Source organism: Atractosteus spatula, chromosome 4 (genome assembly GCF_055471065.1).
Source record: "Atractosteus spatula isolate fAtrSpa1 chromosome 4, fAtrSpa1.hap1, whole genome shotgun sequence".
NCBI lineage: Eukaryota > Metazoa > Chordata > Actinopteri > Semionotiformes > Lepisosteidae > Atractosteus > Atractosteus spatula.
In genome coordinates, this window is record NC_142709.1 from 34,041,065 (window position 1) to 34,062,613 (window position 21,549).

At 51.3% G+C, this 21,549-nt stretch overlaps 20 non-coding genes across 20 annotated transcripts; 7 read left to right on the forward strand and 13 right to left on the reverse strand.

Moving 5' to 3' along the window:
• Nucleotides 1-1,265: 1,265 nt before the first annotated feature.
• Nucleotides 1,266-1,338, reverse strand: trnav-uac (transfer RNA valine (anticodon UAC)). Its single transcript has one exon. It is a non-coding gene; the product is annotated as a tRNA-Val (tRNA).
• A 217-nt stretch (nucleotides 1,339-1,555) lies between these two features.
• On the forward strand, nucleotides 1,556-1,648 carry trnar-ucu (transfer RNA arginine (anticodon UCU)). Its single transcript has 2 exons — nucleotides 1,556-1,592; nucleotides 1,613-1,648. It is a non-coding gene; the product is annotated as a tRNA-Arg (tRNA).
• Nucleotides 1,649-2,954: 1,306 nt separating this feature from the next.
• Nucleotides 2,955-3,027, reverse strand: trnav-uac (transfer RNA valine (anticodon UAC)). Its single transcript has one exon. It is a non-coding gene; the product is annotated as a tRNA-Val (tRNA).
• A 1,586-nt stretch (nucleotides 3,028-4,613) lies between these two features.
• Nucleotides 4,614-4,686, reverse strand: trnav-uac (transfer RNA valine (anticodon UAC)). Its single transcript has one exon. It is a non-coding gene; the product is annotated as a tRNA-Val (tRNA).
• A 217-nt stretch (nucleotides 4,687-4,903) lies between these two features.
• trnar-ucu (transfer RNA arginine (anticodon UCU)) lies at nucleotides 4,904-4,996 on the forward strand. Its single transcript has 2 exons — nucleotides 4,904-4,940; nucleotides 4,961-4,996. It is a non-coding gene; the product is annotated as a tRNA-Arg (tRNA).
• Nucleotides 4,997-6,303: 1,307 nt separating this feature from the next.
• On the reverse strand, nucleotides 6,304-6,376 carry trnav-uac (transfer RNA valine (anticodon UAC)). Its single transcript has one exon. It is a non-coding gene; the product is annotated as a tRNA-Val (tRNA).
• Nucleotides 6,377-7,962: 1,586 nt separating this feature from the next.
• Nucleotides 7,963-8,035, reverse strand: trnav-uac (transfer RNA valine (anticodon UAC)). The gene has a single exon. It is a non-coding gene; the product is annotated as a tRNA-Val (tRNA).
• A 217-nt stretch (nucleotides 8,036-8,252) lies between these two features.
• trnar-ucu (transfer RNA arginine (anticodon UCU)) lies at nucleotides 8,253-8,345 on the forward strand. The gene is made up of 2 exons: nucleotides 8,253-8,289; nucleotides 8,310-8,345. It is a non-coding gene; the product is annotated as a tRNA-Arg (tRNA).
• Nucleotides 8,346-9,652: 1,307 nt separating this feature from the next.
• On the reverse strand, nucleotides 9,653-9,725 carry trnav-uac (transfer RNA valine (anticodon UAC)). Its single transcript has one exon. It is a non-coding gene; the product is annotated as a tRNA-Val (tRNA).
• Nucleotides 9,726-11,311: 1,586 nt separating this feature from the next.
• On the reverse strand, nucleotides 11,312-11,384 carry trnav-uac (transfer RNA valine (anticodon UAC)). Its single transcript has one exon. It is a non-coding gene; the product is annotated as a tRNA-Val (tRNA).
• A 226-nt stretch (nucleotides 11,385-11,610) lies between these two features.
• On the forward strand, nucleotides 11,611-11,703 carry trnar-ucu (transfer RNA arginine (anticodon UCU)). The gene is made up of 2 exons: nucleotides 11,611-11,647; nucleotides 11,668-11,703. It is a non-coding gene; the product is annotated as a tRNA-Arg (tRNA).
• Nucleotides 11,704-13,010: 1,307 nt separating this feature from the next.
• trnav-uac (transfer RNA valine (anticodon UAC)) lies at nucleotides 13,011-13,083 on the reverse strand. The gene has a single exon. It is a non-coding gene; the product is annotated as a tRNA-Val (tRNA).
• Nucleotides 13,084-13,309: 226 nt separating this feature from the next.
• On the forward strand, nucleotides 13,310-13,402 carry trnar-ucu (transfer RNA arginine (anticodon UCU)). Its single transcript has 2 exons — nucleotides 13,310-13,346; nucleotides 13,367-13,402. It is a non-coding gene; the product is annotated as a tRNA-Arg (tRNA).
• Nucleotides 13,403-14,709: 1,307 nt separating this feature from the next.
• On the reverse strand, nucleotides 14,710-14,782 carry trnav-uac (transfer RNA valine (anticodon UAC)). Its single transcript has one exon. It is a non-coding gene; the product is annotated as a tRNA-Val (tRNA).
• A 1,609-nt stretch (nucleotides 14,783-16,391) lies between these two features.
• On the reverse strand, nucleotides 16,392-16,464 carry trnav-uac (transfer RNA valine (anticodon UAC)). The gene has a single exon. It is a non-coding gene; the product is annotated as a tRNA-Val (tRNA).
• Nucleotides 16,465-16,690: 226 nt separating this feature from the next.
• Nucleotides 16,691-16,783, forward strand: trnar-ucu (transfer RNA arginine (anticodon UCU)). The gene is made up of 2 exons: nucleotides 16,691-16,727; nucleotides 16,748-16,783. It is a non-coding gene; the product is annotated as a tRNA-Arg (tRNA).
• A 1,307-nt stretch (nucleotides 16,784-18,090) lies between these two features.
• Nucleotides 18,091-18,163, reverse strand: trnav-uac (transfer RNA valine (anticodon UAC)). Its single transcript has one exon. It is a non-coding gene; the product is annotated as a tRNA-Val (tRNA).
• A 1,609-nt stretch (nucleotides 18,164-19,772) lies between these two features.
• Nucleotides 19,773-19,845, reverse strand: trnav-uac (transfer RNA valine (anticodon UAC)). The gene has a single exon. It is a non-coding gene; the product is annotated as a tRNA-Val (tRNA).
• A 226-nt stretch (nucleotides 19,846-20,071) lies between these two features.
• On the forward strand, nucleotides 20,072-20,164 carry trnar-ucu (transfer RNA arginine (anticodon UCU)). The gene is made up of 2 exons: nucleotides 20,072-20,108; nucleotides 20,129-20,164. It is a non-coding gene; the product is annotated as a tRNA-Arg (tRNA).
• A 1,306-nt stretch (nucleotides 20,165-21,470) lies between these two features.
• Nucleotides 21,471-21,543, reverse strand: trnav-uac (transfer RNA valine (anticodon UAC)). Its single transcript has one exon. It is a non-coding gene; the product is annotated as a tRNA-Val (tRNA).
• Nucleotides 21,544-21,549: the final 6 nt, after the last annotated feature.

Here is a 21,549-nt window from a genome sequence, read left to right on the forward strand (position 1 = left end):
GTGTGCTCGTTCTTTCTGAAAGAGCTCGCATTTCAAGTAGAAGTGTTTCTCCTTATGGTGTGTACTGGATGCGCCTGAGAGTGTTCTAAGGTGCTCAGAAGATGGCTTTGGTCGAAGCACAACCGCCAAGCCCTAAAAGCGCCCCCTTCTCTTTTGTTCCGCGAGCACTGACGATCGCCTCATGCAGATGACGAACAGGTCACAATTAGCAGCAGGTTAAGAAGACACTGGCCATCCTGACAGGAAGCAATTAACACACCTTAGGTACTGAGGCACAGAGGTGTGAGTGGCTGCTGAGCCAGTTTGAACCACAGCTTGGGCAGAGGGGGAGGGGGCAGGAAACAAAGAAGTGATAGGGCCCATAACACCTAAGGTCTGCATACTCCCAGTTCTCAAACGACCCAGGCCTCCTCCTGATAAGCAGTGGAAAACCCCCTGGGTGGGGGGGGGGGAGTGGCTAACGGAAGGGCTAAGAAGATGGGAGCCTGAATAGAGGGGCACTCTCTCTTTCCGCAAAGCGCTCGACCCAGGACAGGCAGCGCAAGGGAAACCGCAGGCTGCGAGACCACACAGGAGAGGAACCATGGGTCCAGGAACTGCAGATCACGCGAGCCATTGGCAGTGGAATGGAGGTACTGTGCAGAGACTTTGATTAGCTCTAGGCAAGGACCATAGAAACTGGCCTGGTGAACCGCTATTGAAATGAGGGGAATGCATGGTGCAGCCTGCAGGAGGACTCCCCACATAGCCCAAAGAGAGATTTGGGAAATTGGATGTGTGGCATCCCTCTTCTATGTGCAGCTGCTCTTCTTTGTAGCGTCATAGACTTTCTAACGCCCTCTCTTTGTTACCTAAAAGGACTGCTGACCCGTGGGAATCCATTGTGGCCCTTGGAAGTATCTTTTGGGGCTGCAGATGCTGGTTTTCTGTGTCTTGGGGTAATAGTGAATGTTGATGTACTTAGAACATAAAAGGGGAACTTGTGTGACATTCATGTCTTTTTCTAGTCAGTGTGTGCATTGGTGATTCTGGGAGATGAACAGGAACTGTGGAAAACTTGAGGGAGACCAGCAGCCCCTTTGTGTTTGCTAGGAAGCGCAGTCGCACACGAGGCAGGAGTAGACCACGTCCGAGCGATCACCTTGCTCTGACACCATTAACGCTGCAAGTATTTCACGGTAGAGACATCTTTACTATTTTACTCATCACGTTAAAGGAAGGATGCGATGGCTTTCGGGGGACGGGGTTAGGAGGAACAACGATCTTGGTTCCACTGGGGATCGAACCCAGGCCCTACTGCGTGTAAAGCAGACGTGATAACCACTACACTATGGAACCTCAGGACAGAGTCTGCCTCCAGAAGGAATAGGATCCGCACGGGAACCCCTCTTGTGACAGTGTACAATACGATCTGTATTGCGTCTGATTTTCCTGCTTCAGATCTGGGACACTGTCCTCCGTGCTGTGGACACAGGAATGTGTAGAATTCTAAAGTAACTGGTGATGTCACAGACCGGTAGGGTTAAAGGTTCGGGTGAAAGGTGAGGTGAGCAGTGGCTCTGTGGCGCAATGGATAGCGCATTGGACTTCTAGACGGTGAGTGTGTGAAGATGTTCAAAGGTTGTGGGTTCGAGTCCCACCAGAGTCGACTTTTGCACTAATTCGCAGTGTGCTCGGTCTTTCTGAAAGAGCTCGCATTTCAAGTAGAAGTGTCATCCCTCTGCTGTGGAACGTGTTTCTCCTTATGGTGTGTACTGGATGCGCCTGAGAGTGTTCTAAGGTGCTCAGAAGATGGCTTTGGTCGAAGCACAACCGCCAAGCCCTAAAAGCGCCCCCTTCTCTTTTGTTCCGCGAGCACTGACGATCGCCTCATGCAGATGACGAACAGGTCACAATTAGCAACAGGTTAAGAAGACACTGGCCATCCTGACAGGAAGCAATTAACACACCTTAGGTACTGAGGCACAGAGGTGTGAGTGGCTGCTGAGCCAGTTTGAACCACACCTTGGGCAGAGGGGGAGGGGGTAGGAAACAAAGAAGTGATAGGGCCCATAACACCTAAGGTCTGCATACTCCCAGTTCTCAAACGACCCAGGCCTCCTCCTGATAAGCAGTGGAAAACCCCCTGGGTGGGGGGGGGGAGTGGCTAACGGAAGGGCTAAGAAGATGGGAGCCTGAATAGAGGGGCACTCTCTCTTTCCGCAAAGCCCTCGACCCAGGGCAGGCAGCGCAAGGGAAACCGCAGGCTGCGAGACCACACAGGAGAGGAACCACGGGTCCAGGAACTGCAGATCACGCGAGCCATTGGCAGTGGAATGGAGGTACTGTGCAGAGACTTTGATTAGCTCTAGGCAAGGACCATAGAAACTGGCCTGGTGAACCGCTATTGAAATGAGGGGAATGCATGGTGCAGCCTGCAGGAGGACTCCCCACATAGCCCAAAGAGAGATTTGGGAAATTGGATGTGTGGCATCCCTCTTCTATGTGCAGCTGCTCTTCTTTGTAGCGTCATAGACTTTCTAACGCCCTCTCTTTGTTACCTAAAAGGACTGCTGACCCATGGGAATCCATTGTGGCCCTTGGAAGTATCTTTTGGGGCTGCAGATGCTGGTTTTCTGTGTCTTGGGGTAATAGTGAATGTTGATGTACTTAGAACATAAAAGGGGAACTCGTGTGATATTCATGTCTTTTTCTAGTCAGTGTGTGCATTGGTGATTCTGGGAGATGAACAGGAACTGTGGAAAACTTGAGAGAGACCAGCAGCCCCTTTGTGTTTGCTAGGAAGCGCAGTCGCACACGAGGCAGGAGTAGACCACGTCCGAGCGATCACCTTGCTCTGACACCATTAACGCTGCAAGTATTTCACGGTAGAGACATCTTTACTATTTTACTCATCACGTTAAAGGAAGGATGCGATGGCTTTCGGGGGACGGGGTTAGGAGGAACAACGATCTTGGTTTCACTGGGGATCGAACCCAGGCCCTACTGCGTGTAAAGCAGACGTGATAACCACTACACTATGGAACCTCAGGACAGAGTCTGCCTCCAGAAGGAATAGGATCCGCACGGGAACCCCTCTTGTGACAGTGTACAATACGATCTGTATTGCGTCTGATTTTCCTGCTTCAGATCTGGGACACTGTCCTCCGTGCTGTGGACACAGGAATGTGTAGAATTCTAAAGTAACTGGTGATGTCACAGAACGGTAGGGTTAAAGGTTCGGGTGAAAGGTCAGGTGAGCAGTGGCGCAATGGATAGCGCATTGGACTTCTAGACGGTGAGTGTGTGAAGGCATTCAAAGGTTGTGGGTTCGAATCCCACCAGAGTCGACCTTTGCACTAATTCGCAGTGTGCTCGTTCTTTCTGAAAGAGCTCGCATTTCAAGTAGAAGTGTTTCTCCTTATGGTGTGTACTGGATGCGCCTGAGAGTGTTCTAAGGTGCTCAGAAGATGGCTTTGGTCGAAGCACAACCGCCAAGCCCTAAAAGCGCCCCCTTCTCTTTTGTTCCGCGAGCACTGACGATCGCCTCATGCAGATGACGAACAGGTCACAATTAGCAACAGGTTAAGAAGACACTGGCCATCCTGACAGGAAGCAATTAACACACCTTAGGTACTGAGGCACAGAGGTGTGAGTGGCTGCTGAGCCAGTTTGAACCACACCTTGGGCAGAGGGGGAGGGGGCAGGAAACAAAGAAGTGATAGGGCCCATAACACCTAAGGTCTGCATACTCCCAGTTCTCAAACGACCCAGGCCTCCTCCTGATAAGCAGTGGAAAACCCCCTGGGTGGGGGGGGGGGAGTGGCTAACGGAAGGGCTAAGAAGATGGGAGCCTGAATAGAGGGGCACTCTCTCTTTCCGCAAAGCGCTCGACCCAGGACAGGCAGCGCAAGGGAAACCGCAGGCTGCGAGACCACACAGGAGAGGAACCATGGGTCCAGGAACTGCAGATCACGCGAGCCATTGGCAGTGGAATGGAGGTACTGTGCAGAGACTTTGATTAGCTCTAGGCAAGGACCATAGAAACTGGCCTGGTGAACCGCTATTGAAATGAGGGGAATGCATGGTGCAGCCTGCAGGAGGACTCCCCACATAGCCCAAAGAGAGATTTGGGAAATTGGATGTGTGGCATCCCTCTTCTATGTGCAGCTGCTCTTCTTTGTAGCGTCATAGACTTTCTAACGCCCTCTCTTTGTTACCTAAAAGGACTGCTGACCCGTGGGAATCCATTGTGGCCCTTGGAAGTATCTTTTGGGGCTGCAGATGCTGGTTTTCTGTGTCTTGGGGTAATAGTGAATGTTGATGTACTTAGAACATAAAAGGGGAACTTGTGTGACATTCATGTCTTTTTCTAGTCAGTGTGTGCATTGGTGATTCTGGGAGATGAACAGGAACTGTGGAAAACTTGAGGGAGACCAGCAGCCCCTTTGTGTTTGCTAGGAAGCGCAGTCGCACACGAGGCAGGAGTAGACCACGTCCGAGCGATCACCTTGCTCTGACACCATTAACGCTGCAAGTATTTCACGGTAGAGACATCTTTACTATTTTACTCATCACGTTAAAGGAAGGATGCGATGGCTTTCGGGGGACGGGGTTAGGAGGAACAACGATCTTGGTTCCACTGGGGATCGAACCCAGGCCCTACTGCGTGTAAAGCAGACGTGATAACCACTACACTATGGAACCTCAGGACAGAGTCTGCCTCCAGAAGGAATAGGATCCGCACGGGAACCCCTCTTGTGACAGTGTACAATACGATCTGTATTGCGTCTGATTTTCCTGCTTCAGATCTGGGACACTGTCCTCCGTGCTGTGGACACAGGAATGTGTAGAATTCTAAAGTAACTGGTGATGTCACAGACCGGTAGGGTTAAAGGTTCGGGTGAAAGGTCAGGTGAGCAGTGGCTCTGTGGCGCAATGGATAGCGCATTGGACTTCTAGACGGTGAGTGTGTGAAGGCATTCAAAGGTTGTGGGTTCGAGTCCCACCAGAGTCGACTTTTGCACTAATTCGCAGTGTGCTCGTTCTTTCTGAAAGAGCTCGCATTTCAAGTAGAAGTGTCATCCCTCTGCTGTGGAACGTGTTTCTCCTTATGGTGTGTACTGGATGCGCCTGAGAGTGTTCTAAGGTGCTCAGAAGATGGCTTTGGTCGAAGCACAACCGCCAAGCCCTAAAAGCGCCCCCTTCTCTTTTGTTCCGCGAGCACTGACGATCGCCTCATGCAGATGACGAACAGGTCACAATTAGCAACAGGTTAAGAAGACACTGGCCATCCTGACAGGAAGCAATTAACACACCTTAGGTACTGAGGCACAGAGGTGTGAGTGGCTGCTGAGCCAGTTTGAACCACACCTTGGGCAGAGGGGGAGGGGGCAGGAAACAAAGAAGTGATAGGGCCCATAACACCTAAGGTCTGCATACTCCCAGTTCTCAAACGACCCAGGCCTCCTCCTGATAAGCAGTGGAAAACCCCCTGGGTGGGGGGGGGGGAGTGGCTAACGGAAGGGCTAAGAAGATGGGAGCCTGAATAGAGGGGCACTCTCTCTTTCCGCAAAGCCCTCGACCCAGGACAGGCAGCGCAAGGGAAACCGCAGGCTGCGAGACCACACAGGAGAGGAACCATGGGTCCAGGAACTGCAGATCACGCGAGCCATTGGCAGTGGAATGGAGGTACTGTGCAGAGACTTTGATTAGCTCTAGGCAAGGACCATAGAAACTGGCCTGGTGAACCGCTATTGAAATGAGGGGAATGCATGGTGCAGCCTGCAGGAGGACTCCCCACATAGCCCAAAGAGAGATTTGGGAAATTGGATGTGTGGCATCCCTCTTCTATGTGCAGCTGCTCTTCTTTGTAGCGTCATAGACTTTCTAACGCCCTCTCTTTGTTACCTAAAAGGACTGCTGACCCGTGGGAATCCATTGTGGCCCTTGGAAGTATCTTTTGGGGCTGCAGATGCTGGTTTTCTGTGTCTTGGGGTAATAGTGAATGTTGATGTACTTAGAACATAAAAGGGGAACTCGTGTGATATTCATGTCTTTTTCTAGTCAGTGTGTGCATTGGTGATTCTGGGAGATGAACAGGAACTGTGGAAAACTTGAGGGAGACCAGCAGCCCCTTTGTGTTTGCTAGGAAGCGCAGTCGCACACGAGGCAGGAGTAGACCACGTCCGAGCGATCACCTTGCTCTGACACCATTAACGCTGCAAGTATTTCACGGTAGAGACATCTTTACTATTTTACTCATCACGTTAAAGGAAGGATGCGATGGCTTTCGGGGGACGGGGTTAGGAGGAACAACGATCTTGGTTCCACTGGGGATCAAACCCAGGCCCTAATGCGTGTAAAGCAGACGTGATAACCAGTACACTATGGAACCTCAGGACAGAGTCTGCCTCCAGAAGGAATAGGATCCGCACGGGAACCCCTCTTGTGACAGTGTACAATACGATCTGTATTGCGTCTGATTTTCCTGCTTCAGATCTGGGACACTGTCCTCCGTGCTGTGGACACAGGAATGTGTAGAATTCTAAAGTAACTGGTGATGTCACAGAACGGTAGGGTTAAAGGTTCGGGTGAAAGGTCAGGTGAGCAGTGGCGCAATGGATAGCGCATTGGACTTCTAGACGGTGAGTGTGTGAAGGCATTCAAAGGTTGTGGGTTCGAGTCCCACCAGAGTCGACTTTTGCACTAATTCGCAGTGTGCTCGTTCTTTCTGAAAGAGCTCGCATTTCAAGTAGAAGTGTTTCTCCTTATGGTGTGTACTGGATGCGCCTGAGAGTGTTCTAAGGTGCTCAGAAGATGGCTTTGGTCGAAGCACAACCGCCAAGCCCTAAAAGCGCCCCCTTCTCTTTTGTTCCGCGAGCACTGACGATCGCCTCATGCAGATGACGAACAGGTCACAATTAGCAACAGGTTAAGAAGACACTGGCCATCCTGACAGGAAGCAATTAACACACCTTAGGTACTGAGGCACAGAGGTGTGAGTGGCTGCTGAGCCAGTTTGAACCACACCTTGGGCAGAGGGGGAGGGGGCAGGAAACAAAGAAGTGATAGGGCCCATAACACCTAAGGTCTGCATACTCCCAGTTCTCAAACGACCCAGGCCTCCTCCTGATAAGCAGTGGAAAACCCCCTGGGTGGGGGGGGGGGAGTGGCTAACGGAAGGGCTAAGAAGATGGGAGCCTGAATAGAGGGGCACTCTCTCTTTCCGCAAAGCCCTCGACCCAGGACAGGCAGCGCAAGGGAAACCGCAGGCTGCGAGACCACACAGGAGAGGAACCATGGGTCCAGGAACTGCAGATCACGCGAGCCATTGGCAGTGGAATGGAGGTACTGTGCAGAGACTTTGATTAGCTCTAGGCAAGGACCATAGAAACTGGCCTGGTGAACCGCTATTGAAATGAGGGGAATGCATGGTGCAGCCTGCAGGAGGACTCCCCACATAGCCCAAAGAGAGATTTGGGAAATTGGATGTGTGGCATCCCTCTTCTATGTGCAGCTGCTCTTCTTTGTAGCGTCATAGACTTTCTAACGCCCTCTCTTTGTTACCTAAAAGGACTGCTGACCCGTGGGAATCCATTGTGGCCCTTGGAAGTATCTTTTGGGGCTGCAGATGCTGGTTTTCTGTGTCTTGGGGTAATAGTGAATGTTGATGTACTTAGAACATAAAAGGGGAACTTGTGTGATATTCATGTCTTTTTCTAGTCAGTGTGTGCATTGGTGATTCTGGGAGATGAACAGGAACTGTGGAAAACTTGAGAGAGACCAGCAGCCCCTTTGTGTTTGCTAGGAAGCGCAGTCGCACACGAGGCAGGAGTAGACCACGTCCGAGCGATCACCTTGCTCTGACACCATTAACGCTGCAAGTATTTCACGGTAGAGACATCTTTACTATTTTACTCATCACGTTAAAGGAAGGATGCGATGGCTTTCGGGGGACGGGGTTAGGAGGAACAACGATCTTGGTTCCACTGGGGATCGAACCCAGGCCCTACTGCGTGTAAAGCAGACGTGATAACCACTACACTATGGAACCTCAGGACAGAGTCTGCCTCCAGAAGGAATAGGATCCGCACGGGAACCCCTCTTGTGACAGTGTACAATACGATCTGTATTGCGTCTGATTTTCCTGCTTCAGATCTGGGACACTGTCCTCCGTGCTGTGGACACAGGAATGTGTAGAATTCTAAAGTAACTGGTGATGTCACAGAACGGTAGGGTTAAAGGTTCGGGTGAAAGGTCAGGTGAGCAGTGGCTCTGTGGCGCAATGGATAGCGCATTGGACTTCTAGACGGTGAGTGTGTGAAGGCATTCAAAGGTTGTGGGTTCGAGTCCCACCAGAGTCGACTTTTGCACTAATTCGCAGTGTGCTCGTTCTTTCTGAAAGAGCTCGCATTTCAAGTAGAAGTGTCATCCCTCTGCTGTGGAACGTGTTTCTCCTTATGGTGTGTACTGGATGCGCCTGAGAGTGTTCTAAGGTGCTCAGAAGATGGCTTTGGTCGAAGCACAACCGCCAAGCCCTAAAAGCGCCCCCTTCTCTTTTGTTCCGCGAGCACTGACGATCGCCTCATGCAGATGACGAACAGGTCACAATTAGCAACAGGTTAAGAAGACACTGGCCATCCTGACAGGAAGCAATTAACACACCTTAGGTACTGAGGCACAGAGGTGTGAGTGGCTGCTGAGCCAGTTTGAACCACACCTTGGGCAGAGGGGGAGGGGGCAGGAAACAAAGAAGTGATAGGGCCCATAACACCTAAGGTCTGCATACTCCCAGTTCTCAAACGACCCAGGCCTCCTCCTGATAAGCAGTGGAAAACCCCCTGGGTGGGGGGGGGGGAGTGGCTAACGGAAGGGCTAAGAAGATGGGAGCCTGAATAGAGGGGCACTCTCTCTTTCCGCAAAGCCCTCGACCCAGGACAGGCAGCGCAAGGGAAACCGCAGGCTGCGAGACCACACAGGAGAGGAACCATGGGTCCAGGAACTGCAGATCACGAGAGCCATTGGCAGTGGAATGGAGGTACTGTGCAGAGACTTTGATTAGCTCTAGGCAAGGACCATAGAAACTGGCCTGGTGAACCGCTATTGAAATGAGGGGAATGCATGGTGCAGCCTGCAGGAGGACTCCCCACATAGCCCAAAGAGAGATTTGGGAAATTGGATGTGTGGCATCCCTCTTCTATGTGCAGCTGCTCTTCTTTGTAGCGTCATAGACTTTCTAACGCCCTCTCTTTGTTACCTAAAAGGACTGCTGACCCGTGGGAATCCATTGTGGCCCTTGGAAGTATCTTTTGGGGCTGCAGATGCTGGTTTTCTGTGTCTTGGGGTAATAGTGAATGTTGATGTACTTAGAACATAAAAGGGGAACTCGTGTGATATTCATGTCTTTTTCTAGTCAGTGTGTGCATTGGTGATTCTGGGAGATGAACAGGAACTGTGGAAAACTTGAGGGAGACCAGCAGCCCCTTTGTGTTTGCTAGGAAGCGCAGTCGCACACGAGGCAGGAGTAGACCACGTCCGAGCGATCACCTTGCTCTGACACCATTAACGCTGCAAGTATTTCACGGTAGAGACATCTTTACTATTTTACTCATCACGTTAAAGGAAGGATGCGATGGCTTTCGGGGGACGGGGTTAGGAGGAACAACGATCTTGGTTCCACTGGGGATCGAACCCAGGCCCTACTGCGTGTAAAGCAGACGTGATAACCACTACACTATGGAACCTCAGGACAGAGTCTGCCTCCAGAAGGAATAGGATCCGCACGGGAACCCCTCTTGTGACAGTGTACAATACGATCTGTATTGCGTCTGATTTTCCTGCTTCAGATCTGGGACACTGTCCTCCGTGCTGTGGACACAGGAATGTGTAGAATTCTAAAGTAACTGGTGATGTCACAGAACGGTAGGGTTAAAGGTTCGGGTGAAAGGTCAGGTGAGCAGTGGCGCAATGGATAGCGCATTGGACTTCTAGACGGTGAGTGTGTGAAGGCATTCAAAGGTTGTGGGTTCGAGTCCCACCAGAGTCGACCTTTGCACTAATTCGCAGTGTGCTCGTTCTTTCTGAAAGAGCTCGCATTTCAAGTAGAAGTGTTTCTCCTTATGGTGTGTACTGGATGCGCCTGAGAGTGTTCTAAGGTGCTCAGAAGATGGCTTTGGTCGAAGCACAACCGCCAAGCCCTAAAAGCGCCCCCTTCTCTTTTGTTCCGCGAGCACTGACGATCGCCTCATGCAGATGACGAACAGGTCACAATTAGCAACAGGTTAAGAAGACACTGGCCATCCTGACAGGAAGCAATTAACACACCTTAGGTACTGAGGCACAGAGGTGTGAGTGGCTGCTGAGCCAGTTTGAACCACACCTTGGGCAGAGGGGGAGGGGGCAGGAAACAAAGAAGTGATAGGGCCCATAACACCTAAGGTCTGCATACTCCCAGTTCTCAAACGACCCAGGCCTCCTCCTGATAAGCAGTGGAAAACCCCCTGGGTGGGGGGGGGGGAGTGGCTAACGGAAGGGCTAAGAAGATGGGAGCCTGAATAGAGGGGCACTCTCTCTTTCCGCAAAGCCCTCGACCCAGGACAGGCAGCGCAAGGGAAACCACAGGCTGCGAGACCACACAGGAGAGGAACCATGGGTCCAGGAACTGCAGATCACGAGAGCCATTGGCAGTGGAATGGAGGTACTGTGCAGAGACTTTGATTAGCTCTAGGCAAGGACCATAGAAACTGGCCTGGTGAACCGCTATTGAAATGAGGGGAATGCATGGTGCAGCCTGCAGGAGGACTCCCCACATAGCCCAAAGAGAGATTTGGGAAATTGGATGTGTGGCATCCCTCTTCTATGTGCAGCTGCTCTGCTTTGTAGCGTCATAGACTTTCTAACGCCCTCTCTTTGTTACCTAAAAGGACTGCTGACCCGTGGGAATCCATTGTGGCCCTTGGAAGTATCTTTTGGGGCTGCAGATGCTGGTTTTCTGTGTCTTGGGGTAATAGTGAATGTTGATGTACTTAGAACATAAAAGGGGAACTCGTGTGATATTCATGTCTTTTTCTAGTCAGTGTGTGCATTGGTGATTCTGGGAGATGAACAGGAACTGTGGAAAACTTGAGGGAGACCAGCAGCCCCTTTGTGTTTGCTAGGAAGCGCAGTCGCACACGAGGCAGGAGTAGACCACGTCCGAGCGATCACCTTGCTCTGACACCATTAACGCTGCAAGTATTTCACGGTAGAGACATCTTTACTATTTTACTCATCACGTTAAAGGAAGGATGCGATGGCTTTCGGGGGACGGGGTTAGGAGGAACAACGATCTTGGTTCCACTGGGGATCGAACCCAGGCCCTACAGCATGTAAAGCAGACGTGATAACCACTACACTATGGAACCTTAGGACAGAGTCTGCCTCCAGAAGGAATAGGATCCGCACGGGAACCCCTCTTGTGACAGTGTACAATACGATCTGTATTCCAGCTGTTGCGTCTGATTTTGCTGCTTCAGATCTGGGACACTGTCCTCCGTGCTGTGGACACAGGAATGTGTAGAATTCTAAAGTAACTGGTGATGTCACAGAACGGTAGGGTTAAAGGTTCGGGTGAAAGGTCAGGTGAGCAGTGGCTCTGTGGCGCAATGGATAGCGCATTGGACTTCTAGACGGTGAGTGTGTGAAGGCATTCAAAGGTTGTGGGTTCGAGTCCCACCAGAGTCGACTTTTGCACTAATTCGCAGTGTGCTCGTTCTTTCTGAAAGAGCTCGCATTTCAAGTAGAAGTGTCATCCCTCTGCTGTGGAACGTGTTTCTCCTTATGGTGTGTACTGGATGCGCCTGAGAGTGTTCTAAGGTGCTCAGAAGATGGCTTTGGTCGAAGCACAACCGCCAAGCCCTAAAAGCGCCCCCTTCTCTTTTGTTCCGCGAGCACTGACGATCGCCTCATGCAGATGACGAACAGGTCACAATTAGCAACAGGTTAAGAAGACACTGGCCATCCTGACAGGAAGCAATTAACACACCTTAGGTACTGAGGCACAGAGGTGTGAGTGGCTGCTGAGCCAGTTTGAACCACACCTTGGGCAGAGGGGGAGGGGGCAGGAAACAAAGAAGTGATAGGGCCCATAACACCTAAGGTCTGCATACTCCCAGTTCTCAAACGACCCAGGCCTCCTCCTGATAAGCAGTGGAAAACCCCCTGGGTGGGGGGGGGGGAGTGGCTAACGGAAGGGCTAAGAAGATGGGAGCCTGAATAGAGGGGCACTCTCTCTTTCCGCAAAGCCCTCGACCCAGGGCAGGCAGCGCAAGGGAAACCGCAGGCTGCGAGACCACACAGGAGAGGAACCATGGGTCCAGGAACTGCAGATCACGCGAGCCATTGGCAGTGGAATGGAGGTACTGTGCAGAGACTTTGATTAGCTCTAGGCAAGGACCATAGAAACTGGCCTGGTGAACCGCTATTGAAATGAGGGGAATGCATGGTGCAGCCTGCAGGAGGACTCCCCACATAGCCCAAAGAGAGATTTGGGAAATTGGATGTGTGGCATCCCTCTTCTATGTGCAGCTGCTCTTCTTTGTAGCGTCATAGACTTTCTAACGCCCTCTCTTTGTTACCTAAAAGGACTGCTGACCCGTGGGAATCCATTGTGGCCCTTGGAAGTATCTTTTGGGGCTGCAGATGCTGGTTTTCTGTGTCTTGGGGTAATAGTGAATGTTGATGTACTTAGAACATAAAAGGGGAACTTGTGTGATATTCATGTCTTTTTCTAGTCAGTGTGTGCATTGGTGATTCTGGGAGATGAACAGGAACTGTGGAAAACTTGAGAGAGACCAGCAGCCCCTTTGTGTTTGCTAGGAAGCGCAGTCGCACACGAGGCAGGAGTAGACCACGTCCGAGCGATCACCTTGCTCTGACACCATGAACGCTGCAAGTATTTCACGGTAGAGACATCTTTACTATTTTACTCATCACGTTAAAGGAAGGATGCGATGGCTTTCGGGGGACAGGGTTAGGAGGAACAACGATCTTGGTTCCACTGGGGATCGAACCCAGGCCCTACTGCATGTAAAGCAAACGTGATAACCACTACACTATGGAACCTCAGGACAGAGTCTGCCTCCAGAAGGAATAGGATCCGCACGGGAACCCCTCTTGTGACAGTGTACAATACGATCTGTATTCCAGCTGTTGCGTCTGATTTTCCTGCTTCAGATCTGGGACACTGTCCTCCGTGCTGTGGACACAGGAATGTGTAGAATTCTAAAGTAACTGGTGATGTCACAGAACGGTAGGGTTAAAGGTTCGGGTGAAAGGTGAGGTGAGCAGTGGCTCTGTGGCGCAATGGATAGCGCATTGGACTTCTAGATGGTGAGTGTGTGAAGATGTTCAAAGGTTGTGGGTTCGAGTCCCACCAGAGTCGACTTTTGCACTAATTCGCAGTGTGCTCGTTCTTTCTGAAAGAGCTCGCATTTCAAGTAGAAGTGTCATCCCTCTGCTGTGGAACGTGTTTCTCCTTATGGTGTGTACTGGATGCGCCTGAGAGTGTTCTAAGGTGCTCAGAAGATGGCTTTGGTCGAAGCACAACCGCCAAGCCCTAAAAGCGCCCCCTTCTCTTTTGTTCCGCGAGCACTGACGATCGCCTCATGCAGATGACGAACAGGTCACAATTAGCAACAGGTTAAGAAGACACTGGCCATCCTGACAGGAAGCAATTAACACACCTTAGGTACTGAGGCACAGAGGTGTGAGTGGCTGCTGAGCCAGTTTGAACCACACCTTGGGCAGAGGGGGAGGGGGCAGGAAACAAAGAAGTGATAGGGCCCATAACACCTAAGGTCTGCATACTCCCAGTTCTCAAACGACCCAGGCCTCCTCCTGATAAGCAGTGGAAAACCCCCTGGGTGGGGGGGGGGGAGTGGCTAACGGAAGGGCTAAGAAGATGGGAGCCTGAATAGAGGGGCACTCTCTCTTTCCGCAAAGCCCTCGACCCAGGACAGGCAGCGCAAGGGAAACCGCAGGCTGCGAGACCACACAGGAGAGGAACCATGGGTCCAGGAACTGCAGATCACGAGAGCCATTGGCAGTGGAATGGAGGTACTGTGCAGAGACTTTGATTAGCTCTAGGCAAGGACCATAGAAACTGGCCTGGTGAACCGCTATTGAAATGAGGGGAATGCATGGTGCAGCCTGCAGGAGGACTCCCCACATAGCCCAAAGAGAGATTTGGGAAATTGGATGTGTGGCATCCCTCTTCTATGTGCAGCTGCTCTTCTTTGTAGCGTCATAGACTTTCTAACGCCCTCTCTTTGTTACCTAAAAGGACTGCTGACCCGTGGGAATCCATTGTGGCCCTTGGAAGTATCTTTTGGGGCTGCAGATGCTGGTTTTCTGTGTCTTGGGGTAATAGTGAATGTTGATGTACTTAGAACATAAAAGGGGAACTCGTGTGATATTCATGTCTTTTTCTAGTCAGTGTGTGCATTGGTGATTCTGGGAGATGAACAGGAACTGTGGAAAACTTGAGGGAGACCAGCAGCCCCTTTGTGTTTGCTAGGAAGCGCAGTCGCACACGAGGCAGGAGTAGACCACGTCCGAGCGATCACCTTGCTCTGACACCATTAACGCTGCAAGTATTTCACGGTAGAGACATCTTTACTATTTTACTCATCACGTTAAAGGAAGGATGCGATGGCTTTCGGGGGACGGGGTTAGGAGGAACAACGATCTTGGTTCCACTGGGGATCGAACCCAGGCCCTACTGCGTGTAAAGCAGACGTGATAACCACTACACTATGGAACCTCAGGACAGAGTCTGCCTCCAGAAGGAATAGGATCCGCACGGGAACCCCTCTTGTGACAGTGTACAATACGATCTGTATTGCGTCTGATTTTCCTGCTTCAGATCTGGGACACTGTCCTCCGTGCTGTGGACACAGGAATGTGTAGAATTCTAAAGTAACTGGTGATGTCACAGAACGGTAGGGTTAAAGGTTCGGGTGAAAGGTCAGGTGAGCTGTGGCGCAATGGATAGCGCATTGGACTTCTAGACGGTGAGTGTGTGAAGGCATTCAAAGGTTGTGGGTTCGAGTCCCACCAGAGTCGACTTTTGCACTAATTCGCAGTGTGCTCGTTCTTTCTGAAAGAGCTCGCATTTCAAGTAGAAGTGTCATCCCTCTGCTGTGGAACGTGTTTCTCCTAATGGTGTGTACTGGATGCGCCTGAGAGTGTTCTAAGGTGCTCAGAAGATGGCTTTGGTCGAAGCACAACCGCCAAGCCCTAAAAGCGCCCCCTTCTCTTTTGTTCCGCGAGCACTGACGATCGCCTCATGCAGATGACGAACAGGTCACAATTAGCAGCAGGTTAAGAAGACACTGGCCATCCTGACAGGAAGCAATTAACACACCTTAGGTACTGAGGCACAGAGGTGTGAGTGGCTGCTGAGCCAGTTTGAACCACACCTTGGGCAGAGGGGGAGGGGGCAGGAAACAAAGAAGTGATAGGGCCCATAACACCTAAGGTCTGCATACTCCCAGTTCTCAAACGACCCAGGCCTCCTCCTGATAAGCAGTGGAAAACCCCCTGGGTGGGGGGGGGGGAGTGGCTAACGGAAGGGCTAAGAAGATGGGAGCCTGAATAGAGGGGCACTCTCTCTTTCCGCAAAGCGCTCGACCCAGGACAGGCAGCGCAAGGGAAACCGCAGGCTGCGAGACCACACAGGAGAGGAACCATGGGTCCAGGAACTGCAGATCACGCGAGCCATTGGCAGTGGAATGGAGGTACTGTGCAGAGACTTTGATTAGCTCTAGGCAAGGACCATAGAAACTGGCCTGGTGAACCGCTATTGAAATGAGGGGAATGCATGGTGCAGCCTGCAGGAGGACTCCCCACATAGCCCAAAGAGAGATTTGGGAAATTGGATGTGTGGCATCCCTCTTCTATGTGCAGCTGCTCTTCTTTGTAGCGTCATAGACTTTCTAACGCCCTCTCTTTGTTACCTAAAAGGACTGCTGACCCGTGGGAATCCATTGTGGCCCTTGGAAGTATCTTTTGGGGCTGCAGATGCTGGTTTTCTGTGTCTTGGGGTAATAGTGAATGTTGATGTACTTAGAACATAAAAGGGGAACTTGTGTGATATTCATGTCTTTTTCTAGTCAGTGTGTGCATTGGTGATTCTGGGAGATGAACAGGAACTGTGGAAAACTTGAGAGAGACCAGCAGCCCCTTTGTGTTTGCTAGGAAGCGCAGTCGCACACGAGGCAGGAGTAGACCACGTCCGAGCGATCACCTTGCTCTGACACCATTAACGCTGCAAGTATTTCACGGTAGAGACATCTTTACTATTTTACTCATCACGTTAAAGGAAGGATGCGATGGCTTTCGGGGGACGGGGTTAGGAGGAACAACGATCTTGGTTCCACTGGGGATCGAACCCAGGCCCTACTGCGTGTAAAGCAGACGTGATAACCACTACACTATGGAACCTCAGGACAGAGTCTGCCTCCAGAAGGAATAGGATCCGCACGGGAACCCCTCTTGTGACAGTGTACAATACGATCTGTATTCCAGCTGTTGCGTCTGATTTTCCTGCTTCAGATCTGGGACACTGTCCTCCGTGCTGTGGACACAGGAATGTGTAGAATTCTAAAGTAACTGGTGATGTCACAGAACGGTAGGGTTAAAGGTTCGGGTGAAAGGTCAGGTGAGCAGTGGCTCTGTGGCGCAATGGATAGCGCATTGGACTTCTAGACGGTGAGTGTGTGAAGATGTTCAAAGGTTGTGGGTTCGAGTCCCACCAGAGTCGACTTTTGCACTAATTCGCAGTGTGCTCGTTCTTTCTGAAAGAGCTCGCATTTCAAGTAGAAGTGTCATCCCTCTGCTGTGGAACGTGTTTCTCCTTATGGTGTGTACTGGATGCGCCTGAGAGTGTTCTAAGGTGCTCAGAAGATGGCTTTGGTCGAAGCACAACCGCCAAGCCCTAAAAGCGCCCCCTTCTCTTTTGTTCCGCGAGCACTGACGATCGCCTCATGCAGATGACGAACAGGTCACAATTAGCAACAGGTTAAGAAGACACTGGCCATCCTGACAGGAAGCAATTAACACACCTTAGGTACTGAGGCACAGAGGTGTGAGTGGCTGCTGAGCCAGTTTGAACCACACCTTGGGCAGAGGGGGAGGGGGCAGGAAACAAAGAAGTGATAGGGCCCATAACACCTAAGGTCTGCATACTCCCAGTTCTCAAACGACCCAGGCCTCCTCCTGATAAGCAGTGGAAAACCCCCTGGGTGGGGGGGGGGGAGTGGCTAACGGAAGGGCTAAGAAGATGGGAGCCTGAATAGAGGGGCACTCTCTCTTTCCGCAAAGCCCTCGACCCAGGACAGGCAGCGCAAGGGAAACCGCAGGCTGCGAGACCACACAGGAGAGGAACCATGGGTCCAGGAACTGCAGATCACGAGAGCCATTGGCAGTGGAATGGAGGTACTGTGCAGAGACTTTGATTAGCTCTAGGCAAGGACCATAGAAACTGGCCTGGTGAACCGCTATTGAAATGAGGGGAATGCATGGTGCAGCCTGCAGGAGGACTCCCCACATAGCCCAAAGAGAGATTTGGGAAATTGGATGTGTGGCATCCCTCTTCTATGTGCAGCTGCTCTTCTTTGTAGCGTCATAGACTTTCTAACGCCCTCTCTTTGTTACCTAAAAGGACTGCTGACCCGTGGGAATCCATTGTGGCCCTTGGAAGTATCTTTTGGGGCTGCAGATGCTGGTTTTCTGTGTCTTGGGGTAATAGTGAATGTTGATGTACTTAGAACATAAAAGGGGAACTCGTGTGATATTCATGTCTTTTTCTAGTCAGTGTGTGCATTGGTGATTCTGGGAGATGAACAGGAACTGTGGAAAACTTGAGGGAGACCAGCAGCCCCTTTGTGTTTGCTAGGAAGCGCAGTCGCACACGAGGCAGGAGTAGACCACGTCCGAGCGATCACCTTGCTCTGACACCATTAACGCTGCAAGTATTTCACGGTAGAGACATCTTTACTATTTTACTCATCACGTTAAAGGAAGGATGCGATGGCTTTCGGGGGACGGGGTTAGGAGGAACAACGATCTTGGTTCCACTGGGGATCGAACCCAGGCCCTACTGCGTGTAAAGCAGACGTGATAACCACTACACTATGGAACCTCAGGACAGAGTCTGCCTCCAGAAGGAATAGGATCCGCACGGGAACCCCTCTTGTGACAGTGTACAATACGATCTGTATTGCGTCTGATTTTCCTGCTTCAGATCTGGGACACTGTCCTCCGTGCTGTGGACACAGGAATGTGTAGAATTCTAAAGTAACTGGTGATGTCACAGAACGGTAGGGTTAAAGGTTCGGGTGAAAGGTCAGGTGAGCTGTGGCGCAATGGATAGCGCATTGGACTTCTAGACGGTGAGTGTGTGAAGGCATTCAAAGGTTGTGGGTTCGAGTCCCACCAGAGTCGACTTTTGCACTAATTCGCAGTGTGCTCGTTCTTTCTGAAAGAGCTCGCATTTCAAGTAGAAGTGTCATCCCTCTGCTGTGGAACGTGTTTCTCCTAATGGTGTGTACTGGATGCGCCTGAGAGTGTTCTAAGGTGCTCAGAAGATGGCTTTGGTCGAAGCACAACCGCCAAGCCCTAAAAGCGCCCCCTTCTCTTTTGTTCCGCGAGCACTGACGATCGCCTCATGCAGATGACGAACAGGTCACAATTAGCAGCAGGTTAAGAAGACACTGGCCATCCTGACAGGAAGCAATTAACACACCTTAGGTACTGAGGCACAGAGGTGTGAGTGGCTGCTGAGCCAGTTTGAACCACACCTTGGGCAGAGGGGGAGGGGGCAGGAAACAAAGAAGTGATAGGGCCCATAACACCTAAGGTCTGCATACTCCCAGTTCTCAAACGACCCAGGCCTCCTCCTGATAAGCAGTGGAAAACCCCCTGGGTGGGGGGGGGGGAGTGGCTAACGGAAGGGCTAAGAAGATGGGAGCCTGAATAGAGGGGCACTCTCTCTTTCCGCAAAGCGCTCGACCCAGGACAGGCAGCGCAAGGGAAACCGCAGGCTGCGAGACCACACAGGAGAGGAACCATGGGTCCAGGAACTGCAGATCACGCGAGCCATTGGCAGTGGAATGGAGGTACTGTGCAGAGACTTTGATTAGCTCTAGGCAAGGACCATAGAAACTGGCCTGGTGAACCGCTATTGAAATGAGGGGAATGCATGGTGCAGCCTGCAGGAGGACTCCCCACATAGCCCAAAGAGAGATTTGGGAAATTGGATGTGTGGCATCCCTCTTCTATGTGCAGCTGCTCTTCTTTGTAGCGTCATAGACTTTCTAACGCCCTCTCTTTGTTACCTAAAAGGACTGCTGACCCGTGGGAATCCATTGTGGCCCTTGGAAGTATCTTTTGGGGCTGCAGATGCTGGTTTTCTGTGTCTTGGGGTAATAGTGAATGTTGATGTACTTAGAACATAAAAGGGGAACTTGTGTGATATTCATGTCTTTTTCTAGTCAGTGTGTGCATTGGTGATTCTGGGAGATGAACAGGAACTGTGGAAAACTTGAGAGAGACCAGCAGCCCCTTTGTGTTTGCTAGGAAGCGCAGTCGCACACGAGGCAGGAGTAGACCACGTCCGAGCGATCACCTTGCTCTGACACCATTAACGCTGCAAGTATTTCACGGTAGAGACATCTTTACTATTTTACTCATCACGTTAAAGGAAGGATGCGATGGCTTTCGGGGGACGGGGTTAGGAGGAACAACGATCTTGGTTCCACTGGGGATCGAACCCAGGCCCTACTGCATGTAAAGCAGACGTGATAACCACTACACTATGGAACCTCAGGACAGAGTCTGCCTCCAGAAGGAATAGGATCCGCACGGGAACCCCTCTTGTGACAGTGTACAATACGATCTGTATTCCAGCTGTTGCGTCTGATTTTCCTGCTTCAGATCTGGGACACTGTCCTCCGTGCTGTGGACACAGGAATGTGTAGAATTCTAAAGTAACTGGTGATGTCACAGAACGGTAGGGTTAAAGGTTCGGGTGAAAGGTGAGGTGAGCAGTGGCTCTGTGGCGCAATGGATAGCGCATTGGACTTCTAGACGGTGAGTGTGTGAAGATGTTCAAAGGTTGTGGGTTCGAGTCCCACCAGAGTTGACTTTTGCACTAATTCGCAGTGTGCTCGTTCTTTCTGAAAGAGCTCGCATTTCAAGTAGAAGTGTCATCCCTCTGCTGTGGAACGTGTTTCTCCTTATGGTGTGTACTGGATGCGCCTGAGAGTGTTCTAAGGTGCTCAGAAGATGGCTTTGGTCGAAGCACAACCGCCAAGCCCTAAAAGCGCCCCCTTCTCTTTTGTTCCGCGAGCACTGACGATCGCCTCATGCAGATGACGAACAGGTCACAATTAGCAACAGGTTAAGAAGACACTGGCCATCCTGACAGGAAGCAATTAACACACCTTAGGTACTGAGGCACAGAGGTGTGAGTGGCTGCTGAGCCAGTTTGAACCACACCTTGGGCAGAGGGGGAGGGGGCAGGAAACAAAGAAGTGATAGGGCCCATAACACCTAAGGTCTGCATACTCCCAGTTCTCAAACGACCCAGGCCTCCTCCTGATAAGCAGTGGAAAACCCCCTGGGTGGGGGGGGGGAGTGGCTAACGGAAGGGCTAAGAAGATGGGAGCCTGAATAGAGGGGCACTCTCTCTTTCCGCAAAGCCCTCGACCCAGGGCAGGCAGCGCAAGGGAAACCGCAGGCTGCGAGACCACACAGGAGAGGAACCATGGGTCCAGGAACTGCAGATCACGCGAGCCATTGGCAGTGGAATGGAGGTACTGTGCAGAGACTTTGATTAGCTCTAGGCAAGGACCATAGAAACTGGCCTGGTGAACCGCTATTGAAATGAGGGGAATGCATGGTGCAGCCTGCAGGAGGACTCCCCACATAGCCCAAAGAGAGATTTGGGAAATTGGATGTGTGGCATCCCTCTTCTATGTGCAGCTGCTCTTCTTTGTAGCGTCATAGACTTTCTAACGCCCTCTCTTTGTTACCTAAAAGGACTGCTGACCCGTGGGAATCCATTGTGGCCCTTGGAAGTATCTTTTGGGGCTGCAGATGCTGGTTTTCTGTGTCTTGGGGTAATAGTGAATGTTGATGTACTTAGAACATAAAAGGGGAACTCGTGTGATATTCATGTCTTTTTCTAGTCAGTGTGTGCATTGGTGATTCTGGGAGATGAACAGGAACTGTGGAAAACTTGAGGGAGACCAGCAGCCCCTTTGTGTTTGCTAGGAAGCGCAGTCGCACACGAGGCAGGAGTAGACCACGTCCGAGCGATCACCTTGCTCTGACACCATTAACGCTGCAAGTATTTCACGGTAGAGACATCTTTACTATTTTACTCATCACGTTAAAGGAAGGATGCGATGGCTTTCGGGGGACGGGGTTAGGAGGAACAACGATCTTGGTTCCACTGGGGATCGAACCCAGGCCCTACTGCGTGTAAAGCAGACGTGATAACCACTACACTATGGAACCTCAGGA